Raw genomic sequence first — 21,017 nt, forward strand, 5'->3', positions numbered from 1 at the left:
TTATTTTACCGCCATGTTTTCATATCGTCATGTTTGTTTCACTTGCTTCCTCTCACTGTAAATCGCGGGGAGTGGGATTGGAGAGGAAGCTAATCACCCACTCGTTTGTCTGCCTTCATGAATAATACAATGAGCTCTGCTACAGTTTTGCTGCCTATCAAACAAAGCGTCATGCTACATTGTGTGAAATAAATGTCTTCGGTAGCTTGTAACGTGGGAGGTGTGATGGGCAGAAAGTTTAAATCCAGTTTTAACTCTTCTTACGTGGCAGCAGTTAGCAATTTTACCTTAGTGTGTTTTGCACGCCTGGTGCTCTCCTGTTCCAAGTATCAGCCATTTATTGGTGTACAAATCCTCACGTTTAATAATAACTCACTACTTGTGTAATAATAACTGAGTACAGGAGTAGAACACTTATCGATCTGCCTTTCAGCGCATGACCAAGTGCGCCATATAATCGGACGCCAACCGTTAGCACGTTGTCAAGAACTCGGTCCCGTTAAAGCTTACGATGCTACGTTTTAACATCTTTATTTGACCGTCTTTTAATGTTAGGTCAAAGGATTGGGCGGCCCTCATTTCAGAAGCCGCAGGAGAGAATCAATAACTAGTCGGCTATTTCTGTAAGCACTGCAACTAATCCCCTTCCATCACATGATTTATAATAAGCACGAATATAAGTGTTAATAGGTATTTCCTCGGTGTCACGCTAAATACATGCTAATCTTTGAGAGGGCTTAAAGGGATTGGTTTGACTGAATTTGAGGTTGATCAGCCCGGGCCACAGTCCTTGGATGAACAGTAATTGTCTGGGCTACCTCGATGGGCTCTTGGATTAGATAGACTTTGAATTATAGGATTGGTGGGAGTGAAAATCCAATCAATGTCATGATCTGGATCAAAATCATGTTTCCCCTTCAGTTATTTCAAACTGGCGTTACTATCTTAACACAAGTTCCTCGCTATGCATACAATCATAAAGTAGCGCAACGTCACAACTGCACTGGACGGGGTTTTGATTTATGACGGGAGACAGAGCAACATTCTTATGTAGCTGGACCACCTGTGATTTATGATAATAGTTGGGGTTTTTTTTTTATCACGAGTGGCAAGATAGGAAACCAGTCTAGATTGATAAAATGAGGAAAATTGTCTGCGGCCTTTGCCGTAGCAGGTGGGGTCCGCTGGAAAAAAAAAAAAGCGTCCTTTCTTTCAAACTGGCTGTATTTCTTCCACCATCTTCAATTTGCGATTTGGCCATAAATTTGATAACTGGGAAACACAAACAAAATAAAGGAGGAATTCAATAACACATGCATGAATGCGAAGCTCTCCATCAGCTTAGTGTCATGGCTTCCTGCCGCCACATGTTCAAGCACCGATGTGAGCGCGATATTGTACTTCTTGGAGATGGATGGCTCCCGTGTTTTGATTTGATTATGTCTTTATAGCGGCCTTTCAGGTTAACAGCACAGGAAAATAGAATTTTACATCCTCAGCGCGCGTCTCGTATAACTTGCGCTCCATACGTTGTTATGGCAACTACATTGTGAATGAGTTGAAGGGGATGCACTGCACATGCATGCGTGTGTGTTTGGCCCTTGCCTCGTCAATGTCATCTTCAGCGGTCGAAAAGACGTCAAAACTCATGTCGTTCTGTACAGACTTGGGCATTTGAATCTGTTGGGGTCTTGCTGCCGATGAATTGGGGAAAATAGGAGCGAGTTCTTGAAGAGATGCCGGTCTGCTTCCTGACTGTGGCCATCTCGGTGTGTACGGTACAGATTTGAGACGGTGGCTTGAAGTCAACTTGTGAGCTTGCGTTGCTTTGATTTTTGTAACTCATTTAATTACCTTATTGTTACGTGTGTGTATTTTTATTCTCTGTTCTCTTTATTGTGATATTATGCTTTTAAGTTGTTCTAATGTGGATCTTTGGGACGCTGCTTCCTTTCATACTTTTAAGTCCTTATGATGTAACGCGCTTTCCTCGAATGCTCTAGGGTCCGTGTGACGCAAACTCTTTGTGTCCTTTGTGACGTGGAAGTCTGAAATGTTTCAAGGATTACCTATAAAAGGACGAGAAAGACTGACAATGAGGCTTCTTCTTACAACCTCAACGCCGCTCTGGGAAAGTACTTTGCTTGGAACACAAACTACACGGACACCTGCTGCCTTTCGTTTGTGCACCGGCTCTAACTTTCGCTAACTTGGAATACCCGCTGGGACGAACATTTGCTTGTTTAGGAACACTCATTCAACATTGGTGACTATTCGCCGTTGTGACTCCACTGCTCTATTCTTGAACGCCCATTTTGTGTTGGCTATTTTATCGTGTTTGTGTTGTATTGATGTGTGTGGGATGAAATTGTCAGAAACGCAATACAACTGCCTTGTCGCAATTTGCTGGTTTGAACAAACGGGACGTTAGTCTAAATTCACACGTAACATTATGTGTAGGCACAAGGCCGCTGTGGCTATATGAACGCACCCGGCCATGTGCTGCTTCAGTGAGTCTGTTTTAGAAGGACAAGATAAATGAATGGTTTCCATCAACTGAAGCAGCAACTCTTTTTGTCAAAAAAAAAAAAAAAAAAATACGTCCACTCAATCCACTAGTAGAGAATATGACACAATGCTGATGAAGTCATTCAGCTCGTTGAACATTTGGCCGTATTTGTCATTGTTTTTTTTATATTTAGTGAATGCCTGATTCATTCATTGTATTCCTGGTTGGTGGCAATGGCACAGAAATAACACATGCCGTTCAAACTGTAGCAAAAATGTTGTAAAATAGCATAAAATGGGCATAACATGCATGGCCTTTTGTCACGAACCTCCAGTGCGGGGACCTACCCAAATGCAGGACTTCGAGGCAGAGGCATAATGTTCAATGCAGTTTATTCCGGAAACTGGGTCATACACTGTGTGGCAGTCCGACAAGGCAGAGGTACAGAAACGCTAGGCTAGGCGGGATCCAAAAGACATACAGCAAGGGTTCGATGACTAACTAACTCAAAAGGACAGGATCAAACAAAAGGGCACAGAATCGCTGTGACTAGGGTTACTCTAACTTACGCGTAGAAGCGGAGAGTCCCACAGGCAGTGAATGCAACTCACGAACGCAAGGCAACGAAGTGGCAAATGCCACTGACAAAAACTCCAACTTAAACGCCTAATAACAGTCCCAATGTGAAACAGCTGTGAGCGGTGACAGGTGTCACCGTCCTGAGGGGTGGCGTGGCCACGCCCCTCTTAGCAGTGGCGAAGTCTTGCTCATGACAGCCTTTGTTCTTTTTATTGTATTTATGAATTTTACCTTAGGGGGTACCAAAGGTTACATACTATAGTTTCGACTCGTATTAATCTTCCCTCCCCTCCTATTAACCTCTGCCATATGCTTATAAACCCATACAATACTCTTAAACAACTTCTGAACTCCTTAACATATAGTAATTCGCAGTAGTGGTCTCCGATTGCCTTTATTTTATTGCTTGTAATATGACTTTCAATGATTTTGTTTTTGTTTTACGGCGTGATTCTATCATGTAGCCGAATGTTAACCCTGGTTGAGAGCTACTGGTCGATCGCAAATTGGGAAGCGCCGCTATAGTGATATTACTCATATTATATTCACTTTTCCCATCATCTCGAATATCCCCTATGATGAAAAATGGTCTTTCTCTCCCCCCCCCCCGGTGGTCTCCCAACCTTCCATTATTTTTCCATCAGAAGCGATACATTTTGACTGCGAGTCTTCCCACTTGTTCTTCACCTCCAACCTCAGCGAAGCAGTAAGTAATGTGATTTTGTTTGTCCCCTGGTGCGAATGTGTATGGGCAAGTCATAGTGGGTTCGTGTCATCGCCGTCCCCATTCTCCTGCCTTGCTCCCCTGTCTGCCCGCGGGCGAGCGGTGCCCTTTGCACCACAGGTGAGCTGTCAGTGCCCATCTGAGCTGCATGACATACTGACCTGCCAAGAATAGACTCATCTTCACTCTTGCAACTGATACACATGCTCACACTTACATATTGACATTCACACCTGCCTGGCCAATACGTAAAAGACCCGTGAGTGTTGTCGGTTTGAGCGGGATGGGGAGGGCGGGGGGGGGATGTGCAATTCTTCAACAGATGTACGGACAACAGGTTTTTGTTGTTGCGCCACTAAATATGATAATCAGTCAACAACATGAAGTAACCTCGTACAGAATAGAGACTCACTGAGATATGACAAAAAGGTGTATCGTAATCCCTTGTTTATCGTCGTGGTTAGATCCCGGACACCCCCACCCCCGCCACAATAGGTGAAATCCGACCCGTGGCTCCATCCCCTGCGGTTTGGGAGCGCGGCTGTAAAATTTTTATTCTTCTTTTAAAACATTGTGGAGCACCTGCCACAGTTAGTTTTCATTTTCAGCTGTCTACTGCTGTCATCACTCGTTCGTCTGGTCATTGCTCAAATGCGGAAAAACATACACAGTCAGTTCAATTTTTAAGTCCCACATACTCAATTTCATCCGTGCAGCCCTGCACAGAAGAAAATTATTCATACTTATCACTCCTCTAATGGCCCTCCCTTCTTGCCTTGCTTAATTTTTTTTTTTTTTTTGCTTTAACTCATCCTTCCAACCCTCGACTCATTTGGCATTAACATATTACTGCTGTGAGCCCAGACACGGACACAATGGGGAGGCTCACCGTTCATACATACCGCTGTGTAAACTGGGGTGACTTTGATCCGATAAAAACCTCTAATTTGTATGGCTGAAAGAGTTTACATTCTTCCTTTTTTCCTCTCTGCCCGTGCTTTCCTCCGGCAATACATTTGGCTTCAATCCACAGTTTAAGCTCAGTGTGGTTGGATTCAATGTTACAAAAAGAACACAATTTTAGAATTGACTTTGTTAAACCTGTTTAGTTGTTCTTTTTAACTTCTTCGATGAATACATATTTTTTTTCCTCAATCCGTTGCACTTCCCTCAAATTGCAACAACTTTTCAGGATGACTTTGAGGATAGAATTCTCATGAAATATTAGCGAATTTCGTGAAGTCACACCCGAGTTGACAACAACAAAAACTGAGCGCCTTTATTTGAGATATTTCTTGAACCACCCGGTTAATGATTGACGCTGATGCTTGAAAATTGGCCGTTTAGCAAACTGCAAGGCTTAAGAAAAGCAGCCGACAATTTTGTGAGGAAGTAAATTGCGGCATTCGTTACACGTGACGGACTGTATCGATACAAAGTGATGCCGTTCGGCTTGAAGAATGCCCCAGCAATGTTCCAATGGCTTGTCAACAACGTGACATTGGGTCTGGAAGGTGTTACGCCATGGAAGAGGATTCGGGAGTTCTACGAGAGACTGTCGGCAGGGAAACTGACTGTCCATCTTGCAAAGTGTTAGTTTGGAAAGGCCCAGGTTGAATTCTTGGGAATGTCACTGGGTTCAGTAATGTCATTGTCCAGCATGTACTGGACCTCCTTCCGCAATATCTGTCTTCATCGGATTCATTCGACATGGGTGTTGTTTCACAGGCACAGCATCACCCACGTCTATATCATGACTAATTGGGCATGTGCGCCCAGGCACATCTGGAAACGGGTCAGAAAACTCAAAAAGCAAATGTGACATTTCAGCTTCCTGGTCAGTCGACAAATGTGTGACTTTCTCATCATGGTGAGCTAACACATTGGAATTGCACAACTTCGGAGAAGCGTTTTCACTTACGTCATCAAACTTGACATTGCTAACAACGTCATACAATCAGAAACTGGGGAGGAGAGTGTTGTTGCAATTCAACTGACTTGTTTGTTCTTTAATATTCTTCTGTGTTCAAAACGGTCATGGGACCAGGATTGGCCAGAGATGGCCAGAGGACCTCAGTTGCTCTGCATGAAGACCTGTTTTTAGAAATTTTAATCAGTGTTGGCCGTCGCGAGCCTTCCCGTGCATGGTTAATCAAAAATAGATCCTGTTTCTCGCGTTTTCCACGCACCACGTGTTGGAGCGGAGAGGTGGCCATAAAGCTTCTCAAACTGGCACTAAACTGCTGTCTGGGACAGAAAAATCTCTTGCCATGCAGTAATTTTTGCAGTATTGCTCCAGTGTCGATTGGTGAGTCATGGGCAAGGGAACGATACATCAGAAAAACTGTGAAGCCTAAGCTGTCAAATGTTGCCGGCCTCACGTCTGTCTGATTGGTGCTTTATACAAATGGAAAGAATCCAACTTTCTTCAGCAATGGAAACAGGTTTCTTGAAAATGGTGGGCATTACGGCACAGCGACAGCATGGTGCTTATAAGCGTAGCAGATGGAAATACTGATGCAAATTTTGAATGTGTCCTAGTTTGATTATTATTATTTTTTTATTTAATATTAAGCAATCATGAGCATAAAGCTATTTGGAACAGGGAAGTGCAGGAAATACTGTACGGTGCGTTATGGTTCAAACCGCAGAGGTTAAAAGATGGAGAAGGATTTGCAGTTTATAGTCGTAACTTTAACTGTAGCAACATTTGGACATCGACATTAAATCAGATTTTTTTTTTTTTTTTTTCCAGACTTGGACCGACAACGTAAATCCAGTCTTAGAGCCCAGCACAGACAGACAGGAAAAAGCCACAAGACACACAAATAATAAGCAGGACCAGTAAAAAAACACAGTAGCACAAGGGCAAAAAAAAAAAGACTGATCCAAACATTGTATTTCATACATCTTATATTCTTCCATCCGTACTTGACATCTTGTGGGAGAACCTGAATGAATTGTTGTACTGTGGACTCGTCTTTGGCAATTGGACTTGTTTTCCAGCAATACTACACTGAACATATGTAACTAAAATGTCACTCTGAGTCTCGTAATCGTTTAAATCTCCAACTCAAGCTGTTAACGAAACACACCACGATCGTGGAGTCAGGTATGTGTGTGCTTGTGTGCGTGTGTGTGTTTTTTTTCTTTTTTGTGTCCATCTGTTTGTTAATTAGCGGGCTAGCTGCTGATTATTGACGAACAGGCGAGTGGTGTCATTGTTTCTGCGGGGTGGACAGTTCCATTTATGCCGTAATGACTTCAAACAATGATAATGCATTCCTGTATTTGTGCTATTTCCAGATGGTCATCGGAATATGGAATGTTCTTTATTGGCACGTGTCCCACCCTCCCGCAAAGTTGAATGAAAAGCATTTTTTTTTTTAAATGTTCTACTATTCGCTACTTTACTGTTTTTATGATAAATATTTGTGACTACGTTTTATTAAAAAAAAAACAACTAAGTCTTCCTCACTAATATCTTAAGATGAGGGTAATGAGGGTAACAGTTACTGCGGCAACATCCAATATGATGGCGGTAAACAAATATGAGTTATGTAGTGTGTTCTGTGGTGTCGTGCTTTTCATGTACATGGCAAAAGCTTTCTTTGCCCGATTCTTTACAACAAATCGTTTCTCTTTGCAAAGCTGTGTTACATTTCTGGACCGTATTTTCCAAGTGTCAGAACCCTCATGCTTTGGTTCAATAGAATCATTTATTCTTGAACAGAATGTGGCCTGTAGAAATGCATTAATTAGAACGGCGGTCGTGTCGACTGTTAATAAAACCGAACGCTCCGTCTTTGCGTGGCCGCCTCATCACAAACAACATGGAAATGTGTTGCTGAATTGCTTTAAGCGCACCACGCATCGTGGGATATGATGAACACAGTTGCACATGAATACCAGATACCTTGAAAATCACGTATGGATTTTTTTGGGGGGGACACAAAGCCTATTCACATTTTCCTTGTAGAATGTACGTCATCAACAACAGTGCAGAAGGGAAATGCTTGCAGTTAAAAAACAATCAGATGATTGAAAACTCTGAGAAGCAATATTTTAATATCAGTTAATTGTATTCAGGAATTCGAACCCCATTGGAAAAAAAACTCTCAGACATTTCATGTTCATTTATTACTTGGAAGCACGTAGGAAAGGAGAGGTATTAAGATTAGCTGAAGTAAAACAGAGTACATGTGCATGAATGAGAGAGGCAGTGGGGGAAAAGTGAAGATCCAGGGAGAAGAGACAGCGAGAGAGGACGACTTCAAATACTTGGGGTCGACAATACAGAGCAATGGAGAGTGTGGTAAGGGAGTGATGAAACGGGTCCAAGCGGGTTGGAACAGGTCTCAGAAGGTGTCGGTGTTCTATGTGATAGAAGAGTCTCCGCTAGGATGGAGGGCAAAGTTTATAAAACAGTGCTGAGGGCGGCCATGTTGAATAGATTAGAGAGGGTGGCGCTGAAGAAACGACAGGAAGCAGAACTGGAGGTAGCAGAAATGAAGATGCTGAGGTTCTCGCTTGGAGTGACCAGGTTGCATAAGATCAGAAATGAGCTCATTCGAGGGACAGCCAAAGTTGGATGTCTTAGAGACAAGGTTAGAGAGAGCAGACTTTGATAGTTTGGACATGTCCGGAGGCGAGAGGGTGAGTATGTTGGTAGAAGAGTTCTGAGGATGCAGCTGCCAAGCAAAAGAGCGAGAGGAAGACCAAAGAGAAGGATGATGGAAGACATGAGGGCAGTTGGGGTTAGATGAAGATGCAGGAGATAGGCTTAGATGGAAAAAAAAATGACATACTGTGTTTTCACTCCTGGCATTACGCTTTTAAAACATCCCTGATGAGCACCCACTTTCAAATATGCTCATGGAATACACGAGCGAGCAGGAGCACAACCCGGTTTGCGAGCCATGAGCCTTAAATGGCACATACCATAGTATGAACCAAGATCCAGGATCCAAGATCCCGGATACAAGCGGCCAAAATGAGTTTCCTCTGCAGAGAGATAGGGTGACCAGCTAGGTCATCCGGGAGGGTCTCGGTGTCGAGCCGCTGCTCCTCCGCATTGAGAGGGGCCAGATGAGGTGCCTGGGCCATCGGATTCGGATGCCTCCCTGGTGAGGTGTTCCGGGCATGTCCCACCGAAACGAGACCCCGAGGACGACGCAGGACACGCTGGAGAGACTTATGTCTCTGAGCTGGCTTGGGAACGCCTCGGGATCCCTCCGGAAGACCTCGAAGAAGTGGCTGGGGAAAGGGAAGTCTGGGTATCCCTGCTGAAGCTACTTCCCCTGTGACCTGAATGGGAAAAGTGATGGATGGATGGATGGATGGATGGATGGATGGATGGATGGATGGATGGATGGCATGAACCATACTGACACCGCTGTCACAAAAACCTCATGAATAGCATTCAGATTGTTGCATCGGGCTGCTCCTCTTGTGAACAACGGGCTTAGTTATTTTGAGAAAAATCAAGCGTGTCTATGAATTATTGACAGTGCTGTTTCAAACGAGCCAGGAGGATCATACATACGCAGTGAAAGTGAACCCACTGACAACCACGGACTACACAGAGACTGCCAGACACTTTAGCAACTGTAGAAATTCAGTATTTCTGTTACGGTTCATGGCTAACTAAATAAATGACTCGTTCCACAAAATGAACACGGGTACTATCAGCTTATTGTAATCTTTGATGGTACCTTATCTTACATTATTAAATTATAATTTAAGAAGTGACTTACAAAACTATGCTATGTGCATTCAATTTAGGAAAAAAAAAATGAAACCATTGTCTCAAGAGCTTTTATTAAATTGTAGAGGATCCTTTATATTTAATTATGTTATTTTGCTCGACAATGGTTGATACTTTGATGGAAACTATACTGCACTTTACTTCCACATTTGTCTTCTGTCAATTAGGATTTTCAGGAGTTTGAGGCTGGCTCAAAAAGTTACAAAAGCTATTTTTTGCTGTTCTTAAACATACAGCAGCCAGCTGTGATAAGTGTCACCGCTGTGAGAGAAAAAAATTACAAAGCAGGGTGAAATACACCCTCTGGAGTCTGCAGGCTCGACTTCAAGCTTAATGGCCGGTACATAATAGCTGGTGTTTCGTTAGGAGCTAAAGATGTGTCGGACCACATAATTCCGTTTCTTATTGATAAAGCTAAGCGTTTGTATTTTAAACAGAACAAGACGGGACAGGTTTATTGTTTTCTTTTGTGTTAGCGTCTGGGTTTTGAGTCGTGATTTTTGCCTTCATCTAGCTGGTGATGATGATGAAGATGAACGTTCATATTGTATGTCTACCACATCACATACAGTGATGAAAATAAGGATTTGAACACCCTGAAATATTGCAAGTTTTCCCACTTAGAGATCATGGAGGGGTCTGAAATTTTCATCATAGGTGCATGTCCACTGTGAGAGAGATAATCTAAAAAGAAAAATTCAGAAATCACAATGTGTTTTTTTTTTTTTATGATTTATTTGTGTGATACAACTGGAAATAAGTATTTGAACACCTGAGAAAACCAATGTTAATATCTGGTACAGTAGCCTTTGTTTGCAATTACAGAGGCCAAATGTTTTCTGTAGTTGTTCACCACCAGGTTTGCACACACTGCAGGAGGGATTTTGGCCCACTCCTCCACACACAGATCTTCTCTCGATCAGACAGGTTTCTGGGCTGTCGCTGAGAAACACAGAGTTTCAGTTTTGTATTGGGTTTAGGTCTGGAGACTGGCTAGGGCACGCCAGAACCTTGATATGCTTTTCACGGAACGGAAGAGGTTGTTCCCCAAAATCTCATAATTCATGGCCGCGGTCATCCTCTCCTTAATACAGTGCAGTCATCCTGTCCCATGTGCAGAAAAACACCCCGAAAGCATTATGCTACCACCCCCATGATTCAGAGTAGGGATGGTGTTCTTGGGATGGAACTCATCATTCGACTTTCTCCAAACACAGTGAGTGGAATTATGAACAAAAAGTTCCATTTGGGTCTCATCTGACAACAAAACTTTCTCCCCTGACTCCTCTGTATCATCCAAATGGTCACTGGCAAACTTAAGACAGGCCTTGACGTGCTGTTTTAGACTTTAAAGGCGGATTAACAGATCTTTGAGGGTCAGAATTCTAGCTGATAGACAGGTGTTCAAATACTTATTTGCAGCTGTATCACACAAGTAAATCGTTAAAAAAATCATACATTGTGATTTCTGGATTTTCCTTTTTAGATTATCTCTCTCACAGTGGACATGCACCTATGATGAAAATTTCATGATTTCCAAGTGGGAGAACTTGCAACACAGCAGGGCGTTCAAATACTTATTTTCTTCACTGTACCTGATAGCACAGCATGTTAATCTAGTGATAAATGAAGATGAGCGATGTCTACCACATCACATAAAATTTTTACAGTTTTCAAAAAAATCCTCATACTGTATGTGTGGACATGGACCAACAAGGGACACTCATTATTCTTCGCGTTGTAGTTGCTCTTGTAAAATAATAAGTTACATAAAAAAAACATTAGTTGAAAGTATAATGGAGCTCTTTTTTGTATGTTCTTAAATCCATAATGTAATTCGAAATAGCCGTTACTAATGTGAAATTATTTGGTAGAGGAGTGAACATAAAAGATTGACATTGTACAGAGCCTCACTATTTAAATGTTGGTAGCTTGGTGTGTGGCTGCTTGAATGTCAATAAATTACTCTCCTCCCCCACCCAAAAAAAAAAAAAAATAGTTGCGCAGGGTAAATGAACAGAAGAAAGAAGCCAGCCAGAGGGTACGCTCTTTATTAAGAGCTTCTGGCTAGCAGATAATGTGTCTGCAATTTCTGCCACCGCTGCTAGGTATGATTGTGGTGGCTGTTTATTCACGACTTGCCTCAAAATGCCAACAGCCCAGTCAGAGCACAGCATTTCAAATGGTTTCGAGTCCAGACGTTGACTTGGCCACTCCAAAATCTTCAGTTTGCTTTGTTTGAGCTATTCAGAATTGGATAGGGTGTGCTTGGGGTTGTTGTCCTGCCTCATAACACGAGTGTGCTTGAGCTTAAGGGCACACACCGATGGGTGGATAGTCACCTGCAGGATTTCCTGGCGGACAGGAGGTCTCATTGCTGCAGTTGTCAGGGCAGCTCGTCCAAGTCCTACAGTGGTAAAGCACCCCAAGTCCATTACACTCCCCTCAACGTATTTGATTCGATTTCAACTCAAATGTTGAGTTGTTTTTAAGACCGATGTATCAGGGTCCTCACCTTTCAAATGGAATTTGTCATTTGTCTTGTCAGACAGACAGAATTTCTCCCAAAGTCTTGCGAGTCATCAAGATCTGGTCAGTGAAACCTACAGTTCTTATCTTTTTCAACCTATCTATGTTCCAGCAACATTGTAAACCGATAAACACAGGCATGGCCCGAGTCACGGGATTTCGTTTGTTTCCATTTTTAGTCACTCGTTTAAACTTTTGATGGTTGACGATGAGCAAGTAACATTTTCAACAGGTAGCAGATGACAGGTTGACGAAGGAAAACAAAAACACTTCCAGAAAATTCCGCAGTCATAGAACAACAGATGGGATGCAGTGTGTTGACATGGGCCAAAACCTTTCAGTTCTTGAAATTTCTCAAAATTCAGAGCCTTAGCTTTGCTGTTACTCTCATTATATTGTCCCACATTTACCAGGTTCAATCTACTTAAAAAAAACATCTATTTTTTAATTTTACATTGAGTGTGAACTAATCAATAGATGCTCTGTCTTGTGATTGTGTGTTTAATGTGTAAGAAGCATGCTTCTAGACCTGCTTCACATATTTTGCTCAAAAAGAAAACCCTAATAATGGAGTTTCAAAATTGACAGTTTTGGAAAAAAATAAAAACCACAGTAATGGGATTTTTTTAATGAAGGATAATTTGTCAGCTATTTTCCGTCCTTTTCTCAATTTCCGCGCTCCAACTAGGTGAAATCATCCGTCGTCAGACCTAGGCCGTCTTTCCACTTACACGTCAGTCCCCCACAACTGCAATTAGCAGATAAACCTCTGCCATCTCTCCCCGCCGAGTCTCTCCTCAACCACTTATATGAAATAAAAACCTGCATGACATACAAGCCCCTCCAACTCAACCGCAATAAAACGGAGCTTACGTTTGTCACCCCCCAAGACATTGCTCGGGAAGGTTGAAGATCTGCTTCTCTCTATCGACGATTTCCTCATCTCACCACCCACTGAAGCCTGATCATGGACTCGACGATTCCGGTCCAGTCCCACATCCAATGGGTCACCAAGTCTCCTTTCTTCTATCTCAAAAACATGTCCACACTCTTCCGTGCACTCCCTGACCCAGATGCTTTTTCATCTCCACCCACCTAGACCGCCGCAACGGTGTCCTGTTACGGGGTTGCCCCCCCAAAAAACCTGGGCACGCTTTGAGAAGAACAAAGTACAGCTCTTCATTTCACACAAAGAACCGTAGCTAGTAATACGACGTAAAAGTTTATTCATGGTGTTTTTACATTCTACTTCACAAATAATCGCCTGCGATTGTCAGGACCCATATGCAGGACACTGGGACAAAGGCATAATGTCCAGTGGGTTTTATTTCAATAGCAGTGTCCGCACCTGGTGACCCGGTGCAAAATCAATGAACTGGCAAAGGCACGTGGCAAAAACTCCAACATCAATACATGGCCAATTAACATGTCCAATGCGCGAGAGCTGTGACGAATGCCAGAGGTGGCACCGCCCAGAGCGGTGACCAGGCCACCCCCCTCCTGGCAGTGCTCTCGCCCCGCTCATGACAGCGTCTAAGCCCTTCGTACTTTGTTTTGGTTAAAGAGCTTCTGTATTAACATTACAGAAATCATCCTCCTCACCCACAACTCCTTCTGTGTCCTTTTACTTCAGTTCCTATCCAAAACCTGTTCAACCAACTACGGCTCATCTCATACTGCGCGCTCATTGGACTCCTCTGCATCTCAGATTCCCATCTTTGGGTTTATTGCTCAGATAATTTGTCAAAACTGAGATTTATCTATGTAAAGGGACATTCCGGTGGTTTGGAGTAAAAATGTATCCAATAGGTCATGTAATATGAACTCTATCTTGATAATGGGATTTTAAATCCTCTCTCGTTTGATAGTGTTTTGAGAAGATTTTTATCGACTATTACAAATGTTCAGGTGCGCCGCCATTTTCGCGAGTCACCTGACCTCCGTGGGCGGATGTGACGTGTTATGTGCCGTTCCAAACGCTCGATTACACGGGACACCCTCATCCCCAGCGCCGGTTTCTCGGATTTATCCTCATCTGATGAAGAAATCGCAGTATTGGTTGATCGGGAAGACGGAGGAATACTTCCATACAGAGCCGTGAGCGGCTCGGTCGCTCGGTTGATCGGGAAGACGGACGAATACTTACATACAGATTTGAATCGGTAGCTGTAAACAATTTTGAATAATCGGATGGTTCTTCGGGTGGAATGACGCGGAGTCTGACGAGCTCGGCTGGGGCTCACATTTTCATCACATTATCAAGATGGAGTACATATTACATGACCTATTGGATACATTGTTACTCCAAACCACTGGAATTTCCCTTTAATTATAAATAACATGAAAAGAAATATGCAGGAAAAAAAACATCTATTGATCTTCGTCATTGGAGTGTTTTGGGAAATGATGTTTTTAGGACTAACCTTGCAAAAATTGCACAATGCCTCCTTTTAAGGTGGATGAGCTCGATTTGACGCCGGAGAAAAACAGCGCAATCGGTAAATCCCGAGATACCGGGCAGATAACGCCTCGAACATCCAGCGCCGACTATAAACGTTCAGCCACACTCGGCTGATCGATTCATTTCTGATTTGACTGCAGAGTGCTCAGAGGAAGAATGTCACGCGCAAGTGCTTCCGTTCCGAGCGAGCGGGGCACATTCGGCCGCGGAGAAATTCCGCCGAACGAGGGAGAGAGAGAGAGAGAGAGAGAGCGGGAATCCGAGCGAAACAGGTGCAGTCAAACAAATAAATGTAAGCACACCCGGACGCATGCGGGCACACGAATGCTTGTGGTGGCACATCATCTGTAATTAAGATACATCAATGTACGCGGGCAAATCAAGCGCGTCAAATTAAATCAGTCACCTTCAATTCAGTTCAAGCTGTCAACACTGAAGTGAGAGGGTTGTTCCCCCCCCACACACACACACACACACTTCTGTTCATTTTGAAACTGAAGAGGAAGCCGTTACGAATGCAACGGCGTCCATGTTTACTCTCAAGTTGTATGGCTACGCTAACACTGAGGCGAACCAACTTTATTCGCCAAGTAGGTTGTTTTTTTTTTGTTGTTGTTGTAATTGTGGAGCAATAACAGATTACAGTGAGAAAATGTCAAACATTTGTGAATGTCTCTATTATGTGTGAGTGGGTGTACATCTTAACATCTACATCTTAATTCACATGGTACCTCCCACTTTCCCAATCCATGCATGCCCTGTAGAACTTCCGTTTTAGAACTAAAGATTTTCCACATAATCCATCCATCTATCCATCCATCCATCCATCCATTTTCTTTGCCGTTTATCCTCACGAGGGTCGCGGGACGTGCAGGAGCCTATCCCAGCTGTCAATGGGCAGGAGGCATGGTACACCCCGAACTGGTCGCCAGCCAATCGCAGGGCACACGGAGACAAACAGGTGCGCTCACAATCACACCTTGGGGTAATTTAGAGTGTGCAATTAATATTGCATGTTTTTTGGGATGTGGGAGGAAACCGGAGTGCCCGGAGGGAACCCACGGCAGGCACGGGGAGAACTTGCAAACTCCACACAAGCGGGTCCTGGAACGAACCCGTATCGCAGAACTGTGAAGCCAACGCTTTACCAGCTGCGCCACTGTGCCGCCTCCACATAATCCAGTTTGTAAAATATTATTTGTGAAGGAAAAAAAAAAAAAACCCATGACCTGATTTCTCACACTATTTTCAGTTCTTGAACAGCTCTGGCATGGCCGCGGAAGGTCTCAGTTGTGCTTTTTCCTCATGCCGCGTAAACAGCGTTCGCTCAATGCATTAGACATTGTCGGCATTTGATTTTTAGGCTGTTTTTGCTCAAAATTTGCCCACAGTATGGGTCCAAACAAAGTAAAAACTGATCCCGAATGTGTTAGTTGCAAGCCAAAATGTATTACTATTGATCATCTTCTTCTTTTCCTTTCGGTTTGTCCCGTTAGGGGTCACCACAGCGTTTGGCACAGTTTTACGCCGGATCCCCTTCCTGACGGTATTCCCAGGCGGTCTCCCATCCAAGTACTAACGAGGGCCAGACCCGCTTAGCTTCCGAGATCTGACGTGATCGGGCGTTCTCAGGGTTGCATGGCCGTAAGCCCTTTTACTATTGATAACAAAAGAAGGAAATAATAGCTAAACGTAAGAATGATGCTTGCGTTCCTGGATGTTTTGGTTTGAGGTGTTCAAGCCTACCAGTGGGAAGGAGTTGAAAAAAGATGGGATATATCCAACAGGATTTTGCCTGCCCACTCTCCTCTTGCGTGCTTTAAGTCCTCCAGACAAGATGAAGAGGACCACCGTTTATTTTTATTTTTTTTCTATTATCCTGACTCTCCGTTCCAGTCTGTTTTTGTACAGTTAGTGATATGAGGTTCAGGTAATTGAAGCATATTGTGTCCCTCATTGAGGAATTTTGAAGGCTGGGAAGGGGGCCTTGAGGGTTTACAAGCCCCACAGGAAGCAATATGGACCCGGCCACTTTGTTGTAGCCCCCGCCCCTGCAGCAATCTGTCTGCGACTGTGATCGGCTCGGTGACTGATCCGGCCTTCCGTTAACAACTATTTCACCAGTTGCCGCCGCGTTCATTTTTCCGCATCCAAATGCCAATTAAGACCGTATCTCGTTCTAGCCAAGTCGGTCCCGGTGCCACATGGCCACACCGTGCGCAATTTGTCACTGGGCAAACATTTAAACAAATGCGCTCTATTCAAACGCCGAGATCACATCCAACTGTTTCAATTTCGGGGGACTTCTGCGTCACCATGGATTGAGATGTGGCACACTCACCAGCAAAAAATGAAACGATTAAAACAAACAAAAAAAAAAAAAACATGAAGTGGTTCTGGAAAATACGGTGAAACCTGATTTATTTTAGCGCAGTCGATAAATGCATCATGAAAAATGTTCGCAAACGGTCGGGGGGCTTTTCTTACAGATAGAAATCAGAATCAAGTCAGTGAAATTAATGAAGAAGAAGAAAACAATAACCCATCTGACGCAAGACGCAGAGACATCATATTTATGACTGACAACAATCCACAGAATGATCAGGGTAATCTTTATTCGGTATTCGCTAGAGATTTTAGTCAGTCATTAAAAAAAGTGAAAAATATAAACACCGAGTCTGAGTAACACCGTCAACCAATCGTATTTCTTTTCAGAAGCCGAGCAGATAATTCAATATCAACACTGATCGTCGTTTTCCACATGACAGTTAAATGCTTTTTATATCAGGAGCCATTACAATTGAAAAAAGATGAATTCCCCGAATGAGTTTCATACCGAGCTCCCTTTGCAAAAAAAAAAAAAAATCAATATTTATAATTTCACAAGATCAGGACAAATCTGTTGCAATGCAAGCAATATTAAAACAATAAAAATGTCACGCCGACAGGTACGTTTGCCGGGAGACCCAACCGATTTAACCGTTATTCTTTTTTTATCCGTTTTACCCCTCCGCTTCCCCTCCCGGAGCAACGCACTCCTCTCCGCCGCATAATATACTGCGACACTGCTGTAAGGAAGATTTACATTGGCTGTCCATCTTGATTATGACATATCATTTTAAGCAATCCAAAAAAAAAAAAAAAAAAAATCGCTTGTCATTGTATTGTTTGTTTGTGATGGATCCCTTGAATTCGGCCTCATTTTACTTCCTTACAGCCAATCTTTAGGATAAGAGGAAAGTCATTTTCACGCAAAGCTACTAGAAACTAAAGGAAAAAACTGCAACTGGATTCAAAAGTCACAGTCCAAGAGGCAGACAAAGCTTTCATTGAAGTAAAAGGTCACGTTCGTGTCAGTTCTCCCAACAAGTAGTTAATTGTGAAAGCTGACGCTTCTTATGCTGGGTTCAGGGCAATCTTATCTGTCTGCCAGAAAGAATTTATGACAGGGGGAGACCCGGAGCCAATGATTGTGGATTGAGCACGAAATCCAGTCTCCAAAGGTTCCAAGGTGGGTTTATCAGTGCAGTGATTCCCAGTGCCCTCGCACCCTAACGCGTGGTGAAAGCTCATCGGGGGTCTCGTGTTTCACTTCATGAAAATGAAGTACCGCAATTTCTCGATTAAAATGTGTACTGAAGTATAATGCGCGAACCCCAAAGTTGACCTAAAAAAAATCAGGAAAACCCTTCTCCCAATGTACAACGCACACCACTAATTTGCTGCTATCCGTATGCTCAAAATATTAGGAATGATCTATTTCTATTTTGCTCGGTTTGCTTTGTAGTTGTATTGTTTTTCAAAAACTCATCATTAATAATAATCTTTGTGCTTGTACTGATGTGGCGGTAGTATATATATATATCTTGGGGGAGGCCACAGGACATGCTTGTCCTGGTCCCTGCAGGAACAGAATCCCTAAACCAACTAAAACTACGTAGAAATGAGCGGAATGGGTACTTAAAAGTGAGCATTTCAATTGTGCGCGCTATCCCGTTTTGTTTTTAAATGTGCCCATCACGATCGAACGACGTAGTTTTCTTAGTTAGCTGTTAGCAGTTAGCTCACGTTTTTCTTCAGATTTTTCCGCGTCATCGGCCAGAGTGAGGTCACATTTCTTTTAAAAGTGGCTGCACGACTCGCCCTTGTAGTCGACATTTTTTGTCAACCTGTTACGCTAATGATCGTAAAATGCAACCCTCCCCTGCTCCCACCAGGAGGTCAGAGTTCAGGTTGGTGGCGCACATTACCGTAATTTATATAAATGTGTAACATAAGACATCAAATATCATATTGAAATGTATACCTTTTTTTCCCACACTCTATGTACCTGTATTCAATGGGATTGTATTTTTTTTTTAATTTTTCATCCATACCTATATGTAATGCGCTCTCTTGACTCTTTGAAAATGTTTTTTGGGGAAAATTGTGCATTATTTTCGAGAAATTATGGTATTTGTCAATTACAAATATATATGTATATATATGACTGTAACTTAGCGCCCAGGTTCTCGCAACACTAAGACATCCACTCCCACCATTTTTCATCTCGGGATGGCTAATGGTTAATAATTGCTAATAATCCACAGAGGGTTGTGGCTACATTTAATTTACACAGGAGATTGAGAAAACTATCAGGAAAGCCCAGCAATCCCAACTGGGCCCACGTAATGGCTTGTCCCAGTATCTTTGTCCCTGGAAGCTTTCGGGCCCACAAGTGACGCATTTTGGTCCACACCTCCCATTACGCCGTTCACCCTGAAGCTAACCGGCATCAATATGTTTTGTAAAATGGCACATTCGGCGGGTGACCCAAAGGAATACAAGGCAGCCCGCAATATTCGACGTAAATGGTGCCGATCCCAGTCCTTGAAATTTTTGGAGGAAGCCAATTCTGTCCCAAAAACACTTGAAGTTTGCAGTTTGTTCACGTACCTTTTCACTTTCTTTGCACTTTTGCATTTTCTATAAAGCGTGTTCCCTAAAAACACGCAATCGTACAATTTGATTATCACCAATTTATGCAAAAATCCAATGAATACCAACGTGTTTCCTGCACCTTCTTGCAAATATCGAAATGTAAAGTTTTACAGAGCTCAATTCCCTTGCGTAAAAGTGCTCTCTACTTTTCTGTTGTCTGCGAGGATCAGTTCTAAGAATGCCGGGACAATTCGGAACGGCTGGTAAGCTGGGGACATTTGAGTCAGCGGTCAGTGAACAAATTGCTCTCAATAATGTAAAATCACTCTCATTCCCTCTTTGAGACCGCGGCAGCAGAGCCTGCTGTCAAAAATAATGTTTCGGTCCATCTTTCATGCGGTTCTCTATAAATGTTCGAAAACTGCTCTTTCTGTGAGCTTGCCGTTCTTTCGTGTATTCCTTTCGATGTGGAATGAAGTCCAAATCACTTTGTGACATAACGCTGGAGATAATGTACCGTAACCATGCCGATGCAGCAATAATACCGCCCAACATGGCCTCTTTGGCACAAGTGAACAAAGTACAGCTCTTCATTTCACACAAAGAACCGAAGCTAGTAATACAACGTAAATGTTTATTAGTGGCGTTTTTACATCCTACTTCACAAATAATCGCCTGTGATTGTCAGGTCCTGAATGCAGGACTCCGGGACAAAGGCATAATTTCCAGTGGGTTTTTATTTCAGAAGCAGTGTCCGCACCCGGTGACCCGGTGCGGACTCAATGAACTGGCGAATGCCCGTGGCAAAAACTCCAACATAAATACATGCTCAATTAACATACCGAATGCGCAACACCTGTGACGGGTGCCAGAGGTGGCACCGCCGAGAGCGGTGACCAGGCTACGCCCCTCCTCGCCAACGGTTAAGTGTTTCGTACTTTGTTTTGGTGAAAGAACTTTTGTATTAACATTACAGAAAATAAAATGTATACATATATATATTGGTAGGCGGCACAGTGGCTCAGCTGGTAAAACGTTGGCCTCACAGTTCTCAGGTCGGGCACTTCGGTTTCCTCCCACATTACAAAAACATGCAACATTAATTGGACACTCTAAATTGCTCCTAGGTAAGATTCAGAGTGCGGCTGTTTGTCTCTCTGTGTCCTGCGATTGGCTGGCAACCAGTCCAGGGTGTACCTTGCCTCCTGCCCGTTGACAGCTCCAGCACTCCCTGCGACCCCCGTGAGGATCAGCGGCAAAGAAAATGGATGGATGGCTATATATTGGTCAGTACAGTGTTGTGAATTAAGGCAGCTGCTCCATTAACCTTTCATCGGGTGGTGGTTTTTCCATTCACTTGCTGCATTTGTATATCCCATATTTTATAACCTTGCGCGGATTTTTGAGTAAGGGGTGACCTTTAAATTCATATTCTGGAAACCTTGTGTGTTTTTTTCCAAGGGGTTTTGCGGCAAACTTTCAGACGAACAACCGTATATTAGACCATTCAGGGTCTCATTTCAGGCTG

At 43.2% G+C, this 21,017-nt stretch overlaps 1 long non-coding RNA gene across 1 annotated transcript; it reads left to right on the forward strand.

Annotated features, from left to right (window-relative positions):
* Positions 1–2,126: 2,126 nt before the first annotated feature.
* Positions 2,127–7,009, forward strand: LOC133492712 (uncharacterized). The gene is made up of 3 exons (XR_009792730.1): positions 2,127–2,266; positions 3,733–3,794; positions 6,568–7,009. It is a non-coding gene; the product is annotated as an uncharacterized LOC133492712 (long non-coding RNA).
* Positions 7,010–21,017: the final 14,008 nt, after the last annotated feature.

Source organism: Syngnathoides biaculeatus, chromosome 19 (assembly GCF_019802595.1).
Source record: "Syngnathoides biaculeatus isolate LvHL_M chromosome 19, ASM1980259v1, whole genome shotgun sequence".
In the NCBI taxonomy this organism is placed as follows: domain Eukaryota; kingdom Metazoa; phylum Chordata; class Actinopteri; order Syngnathiformes; family Syngnathidae; genus Syngnathoides; species Syngnathoides biaculeatus.